This window comes from Copadichromis virginalis, linkage group LG10 (genome assembly GCF_057382275.1).
Source record: "Copadichromis virginalis isolate Kocher_CV1m ecotype Utaka linkage group LG10, C_Virginalis_male_GT1.1, whole genome shotgun sequence".
NCBI classification, from domain to species: domain Eukaryota; kingdom Metazoa; phylum Chordata; class Actinopteri; order Cichliformes; family Cichlidae; genus Copadichromis; species Copadichromis virginalis.
In genome coordinates this window covers 34,906,170-34,912,653 of record NC_140627.1, presented here as the reverse complement: position 1 = coordinate 34,912,653, position 6,484 = coordinate 34,906,170, and positions in this window count along the sequence as shown.

Sequence of the window (6,484 nt, the reverse complement as noted above, 5' to 3'; positions counted from 1 at the left end):
GCTTTAGCAAAAAGGAAAGTTTGAAGCCTAATCTTGAAAGTAGAGATAGTGTCTGTCTCCTGAATCCAAACTGGAAGCTGGTTCCACAGAAGAGGGGCCTGAAAACTGAAGGCTCTGCCTCCCATTCTACTTTTAAATACTCTAGGAACAACAAGTAGGCCTGCAGAGCGAGAGCCAAGTGCTCTAATAGGGTGATATGGTACTACAAGGTCATTAAGATAAGATGGGGCCTGATTATTTAAGACCTTGTATGTGAGGAGCAGGATTTTGAATTCTGGATTTAACAGGAAGCCAAAACAGGAGAAATCTGCTCTCTTTCTAGTCCCTGTCAGGACTCTTGCTGCAGCATTTTGGATCAGCTGAAGGCTTTTCAGGGAGTTTTTAGGACTTCCTGATAATAATGAATTACAGTCGTCCAGCCTGGAAGTAATAAATGCATGAACTAGTTTTTCAGCATCACTCTGAGACAGGATATTTCTAACTTTAGAGATGTTGCACAAATGGACACAGAGTAAATGTTCCCACGTTTAACAGCTCTGAGACATTTTATTTTGAAACTTTAGACATACAGGAAGTGTGACCAGCCTAAGGAAAAACTGTAGTGTTATTAAAACTTGATGGAAGTCTAAAGTGTGTTGCTTATGAAATCTATGAAGTGCTACAGAGAAAATTACATTTTATTTATGTAATTAACACATTTTGAACTCTTAAAGAAATATAACAAAAAGAAAGCTGAACTAAAATGATCCAGCAAACAAAAACTGTTATATCTCCTTTGGGCTTTTGGAGCCTGACTTTTAAAAATAACTGAAAAAAAGCACTATGCTGCTAAAAAATGAAAAAGAGATATTTGCAAAATTCTGCCTAAATATGTATTTACCTGGTCAATGTGTGAGGCGGGGCGTGGTCTGCAGCGCCGCTGCAGGGGAGGCGGATGCACCAGAGCAGCACCTGCAATCACGCCTCGCCACTTTAACGTCTGTGCCATATATGCTGTTGTTGGTGTGTGTCGGGCTGTGAGCTGCAAAGCTACAGCCGGCTGTGTGCGCACAGCAACCGTGTGTGTAAAGTGGTCAATAAAGAGAAGCTGTAAAGTTTCATGCAAACATCGTCGGGTCTGCCATGATATGTTTACAACGGGACTTCTGCTCCCGAACCTCTGCGCACAGCGTCTGCAAATCGGGGCTGTACGAAGTCACTTTCATCTTCACGCAGGACTGTAAGCTGTCGTCTGTGTGTGTGTGTGTTAGTCCCCATAGGGAAATAGTTCCTCTGCATTAAACCCATTCACCCAGTGAAGCAGTGGGCAGCCACCAATGCCGTGGGGCACCTCACTCTTCTCTGTCTCTCACCTTCTCTGTTTTTCACATAATGACATTATCCTTGTATGTGATTGGCCACAATATGGAGGGATTGGAGCATAGCTGAGCCCCTGTGTGAGAGCTGAGCAGCGAAAGGAAATTAAGTGAGGGTAGAAATGACTGAAAGATTAATTGGCTCTGTTTTGAGTTTTGTTCAAAAAAGAATGACTTCATATAGGGAAAAATATATATCACATGTGCAGGACACCTTAAACTAGTTTTTTAATTAAGCAGCGAGGCAGAACAAAGTCTGGCTGTATCAAGACACGAGGACTAATCCCCGATTCAACCAGACCCAGAACTGATCCAGAATTAAAACCGGACTACAACAGTTCAAAATCAGGACTACTGAGGACTTAACCAAGACAGAACCAGAATCAGAACTAGATGATAGCAGCACTAAAAATCATCATAGACCTGCACTACACTTGTTTTTTAATAATACCAAAGTACAATATTTAGATTCAGAAACGTTTATATAATTATTTAGCCTTGTTGTGCAAACAAGCTGCATAACTTAATAAATGTAGAATGTAACAAAGTATGTAAAGTAACAAGTGGCATCTAAAAAGTTACACTCGGTACTGGATACATGTTCTGATGAGTTTTGGCAAACAACCATGTGACTAACAGGTGTGTCTCACCTGCTCTTGTTCATCTCTGTTCTGACAATCATCAAATCTACAGTTGAAACCAGATATTTACTCTTCAGATAAAAACACTTTTTTAATTGTAACATCAAATCAGACTAAATGTTTATTTTTTAGATAAATATAAAAACATATTTGTTAACTTTAAGAGTAAAGAGAGAAACTGTCTGTATTTCTTAATTGTAAATGGCACCAAATTGTATTCAAACTGAGCCACACTTATGGAGCTCCACAGTTCTGTTCCTGCTGTTTTGGTTGACATCTCTTGATGTTCCCATGTCACAGAAACAGCCTCTGTGTTTTGCCTTATATGCATCCACAGCTGTGCCACCAGTTTACTCACATGGACTCTACGAACCAATCAGAAGCTTCTTCAGCTCAGAATGGAATCGTCTGGAGTAGGGCTGTGCGATATGACCAAAATCTCCAAAAGTTGCTTCTGTTCATCTGGAGGTAGCGTTTTGTGGGAGAAACGTTTCGTCATCATCAGGTGACGTCTTCAGTCTCAGCTGACTGCAGGTTTCAATCTTATAAACAGTACATCTGCATAATGACTGAAACCAGCACCACTGAAGCAACAATGGGCTGGGAGGGCAGTTCCTTAATCTTAATTATGCAAATTCTCATGACCACTGATCAAAAACCACAGATCAATAACCATGAGTCCCATTCACAGAGAGTTGGGGAATGGCTGCAATCACAGAACTGTAAGATGGTGACAGATGTACCCTTAGGCCCCTCCTCCATTCAGAGATGGTCTTTCCCTTTTCACGTAAATGGCCTCCTTGACTCCGCCCTCAAACCAGCGTTCCTCCCTGTCCAGGATGTTACATCCTCATCATTGAAAGAGTGTCCACTGGCCTGTAGGTGTAGATAGACTGCAGAGTCCTGGCCTGACGAGGTGGCTCTTCTGTGTTGTAGCCAGAGGTTGTTTGGTTTCCCCGATGTATAAATCCTGGCACTCCTCCTGCACTTAACAGCGTAAACTATGTTACTCTGTTTGTGTCGGGGGACCCGATCCTTGGGGTGGACCAGTTTGTGGCGCAGCCTGTTTTGGGGTTTAAAAGCAACAGAGACCCGGTGTTTAGAAAAAATGTGTCTCAGCTGCTCCGATACTCCTGACACGTACGGGATCACTGCAGGTTTTTGCTTGGGCAGCGGTTGTCCTTCTCTCCTGGGTCGGCTGGAGCTTTCTTTAGGAGCCTTCCCAGCTTTGACAAAAGTCCAGCTGGGATAACCACATTTACTCAGGGCCTTCTTGATGTTCTTCTGCCTCCCTGGCTGCTGTGTCAGTGGGGATGGTGTTCGCTCTGTGTTGTAGCGTCCTGATGACACCCAGTTTGTGCTCCGGTGGATGATGAGAGTCAAACCTTAGATACTGATCTGTATGTGTAGGTTTACGGTACACGTCAGCTTTTAGATGTCCCTCATTACTGATGGAAATCTCACAGTCTAAGAAGGCTAACCTGCCACTTTTCATATCCTCCCTGGTGAATCTGATGTGTCGGTGATCCGTGAAACGTCCTGAAATTCTGAGTCTGTATGGTTTACCGAAAATGCATAAACAGGGAGCACCTTTAAGACCGATTGTCTGCACGATCAACTCGGTCACCTATAACATCTCCAAGTTTCTGGCTTCGATCCTGCTGGTGGGCAGCTCTGAACACCACGTCCAGAACACTTTGGATTTTGTTGAGAAGGTGAGAGATGTCATTATGGATCCAGATGAAACCATGGTGTCCTTTGATGTAGTCTCTCTCTTCACCTGCATACCCACCACGGAGGCCGTGGAGACTGTCAGAAAACGACTACAAGAAGACAGCTCCTTGGAGGACAGGACCAACTTCAACCCCGATCAGATCTGCACACTGTTAGACCTCTGCCTCACCACTACATATTCAAATACAACGAAGGCTTTTACAGACAAAAACATGGCTGTGCCATGGGCTCCCCCGTGTCACCTATTGTAGCCAACCTTTACATGGAGGAAGTGGAAAGGAAGGCTCTTGGCTCTTTCAAAGGAAGAGTACCCAGCCACTGGTACAGATATGTGGACGACACCTGGGTCAAATTCAAGACACAAGAAGTGGAATCCTTCACTGCGCACATCAACGCTGTGGATAAAAACATGAAGTTCACCAGGGAAGACACAAAGGACGACTGTTTGCCTTTCCTGGACTGCGCCGTGCACATTGAAGAGAACGGCAACCTCAACATCGAAGTTTACCGGAAGCCCACACACACGGACCAGTACCTCCTCTTTGACTCCCATCACCCTCTGGAACACAAACTTGGAGTAATCAGGACCCTACACCACCGGGCAGAGCATGTTCCCTCTAAGCCTGAAGGGGAAAAGAAGGAACACACACATGTAAAGGAAGCACTCAAAACGTGCAGCTATCCTAAATGGGCGTTCTTAAAGTCAGCAAAGAGGCACAGAAAAGAAGACCAGACACCAGCGAGGGAGGAAAAGAAGGACAGACGCAACAACATTGTCATCCCCTATGTAGCCGGTGTATCAGAGAAACTCAGTAGAGTTTTCTCCAAGCATGACATCCCAGTGCATTTCAGACCCAGCAACACGCTCAGACACAAACTGGTTCACCCGAAAGACAAAACTCCAAAACACAAACTTAACAATGTGGTGTATGCTGTACAGTGCAGCGAGGAATGCTCAGACCTCTACATTGGAGAGACCAAACAGCCACTTCACAAGCGCATGGCACAACACAGAAGAGCCACCTCCACAGGACAAGACTCAGCAGTCCATCTGCATCTAAAGGTCAAAGGTCACTCTTTTGAGCATTTTTGGACAGAGAGGACAGATGGTTTGAAAGAGGAGTGAAAGAAGCATCTATGTCCACTGTGAGCGACCATCTTTGAACAGAGGCGGGGGTTTACGACACCAACTCTCTGCCATCTATAATCCAGTTTTGAGATCCTTCCCAGACGCCTTAACGCCCACTCACATCCTGGGCCATCTGACCTCAGGAATTCACATGATAAGGTGGGGCCAGGTTTCACAATGAACTCACCCGAAACTCTGGCTGATTGGGACCCACACCCAGTTTCACACCTTGGCTCAGGCAATTAGAGGATCATCAGGGGGTCCTTTTGTCCCTCTGTGGGGGGAAACTCCCACTAGGTTTATATCTGGGACTCTCCACCATTTGACCTTAGAACTGAAGAAGCTTCTCGGATGAGAGGTGAAACGTCTTCAAGCAACTTAAAGAAGTCCAGACGCTTTTCTTTGCAAGCTCCTTTGACTACGATGACCTGGATGACTGAGAACCTTCACAGACAAATTTATTTATCTACAACAAAACAAGTTTACTCAAAATTGATGTTTAACAGTAAAAAAAAAAGTTTTTATGTTTTCTCCCTAAAGCATAAATATCTGGTTTAAACTGTGAATATCCTGCTGTGTATTGAAGTTCCTCTTGTTTTGCATAGAAATATACTGAACAACATCCAAAGCATAATATATACAATAACATCTACCTGAGTTTTTTGTTTGAAAGAAGCTCCTTATGTCCTTTGTTGTGTTCATCAGTGCATAACTGAAACCGGTTTAGAGAGTTTGTTCAGCCGTGGAGGGTAAGAACTGAAAATATGAAATAAACACACATGTGAGCTGAGACTCTCTAAAGAAACAGCGTTGTTGTTGTTCGGCTTTTCATTTCACCTTTTGTTGATTCACTTGAAGAGTGAGTAACGTAACATGGGTCAAGTGATCAGTTTGATATCTTTTGTGATGCACCGTCATATTTACATTATTTGTACAGTACCAATGATTTGCTTTGGTACCTGGTCAAACTTCAGCTCTCCTCTGCATCGCTGCACTACACTCCAAAAGACTCCGGGCTTCTGAAAAAATGACCTGGGCTTAAGCCCAGTAATCCACCTCCCCGCTCCGCCGATGGTTGACTCCAAATCGCCCGAACACTATGTCGATGTGACAAAGCAAGACCGAGACCAAGAAAAGTGGTCTCGAGACATCCAACTCTACCTATGCTTAACCATAACAAATATTAATGGATTGCATTTGTACAGCGCTTTTCAAGGCAGCCAAAGCGCTGTACACTATTCATTCACTCACTGGTGGAGGCAGCTACAGTTGTAGCCACAGCTGCCCTGGGGCAAACTGACAGAGGCGACGATGGAGAGCCCGGGGATCGAACCAGCAACCTTCTGGTTACAGATGTGCTTCCCAACCCCCTGAGCCACGGTCGCCCCGATAGTCACAACAGGTTAAAGAAAAATGAAGTAAATTTGTGCTTTGTGTTGTGCACATGCATGGAAACAACGGGTAGGATGGTTTGTGAGGTAGGATCGATTCCCAGAACACCGGACTGAACTTTGACCCCGAGCCTAGTAGCGAGTGAGGACGGGGTCTCTGAATGGCCCCACAGAGACCCCCATCCATCTGTAGCCAGTCAACATCTCCCAGCAGCTGCTGGTCCAGTCCCCATC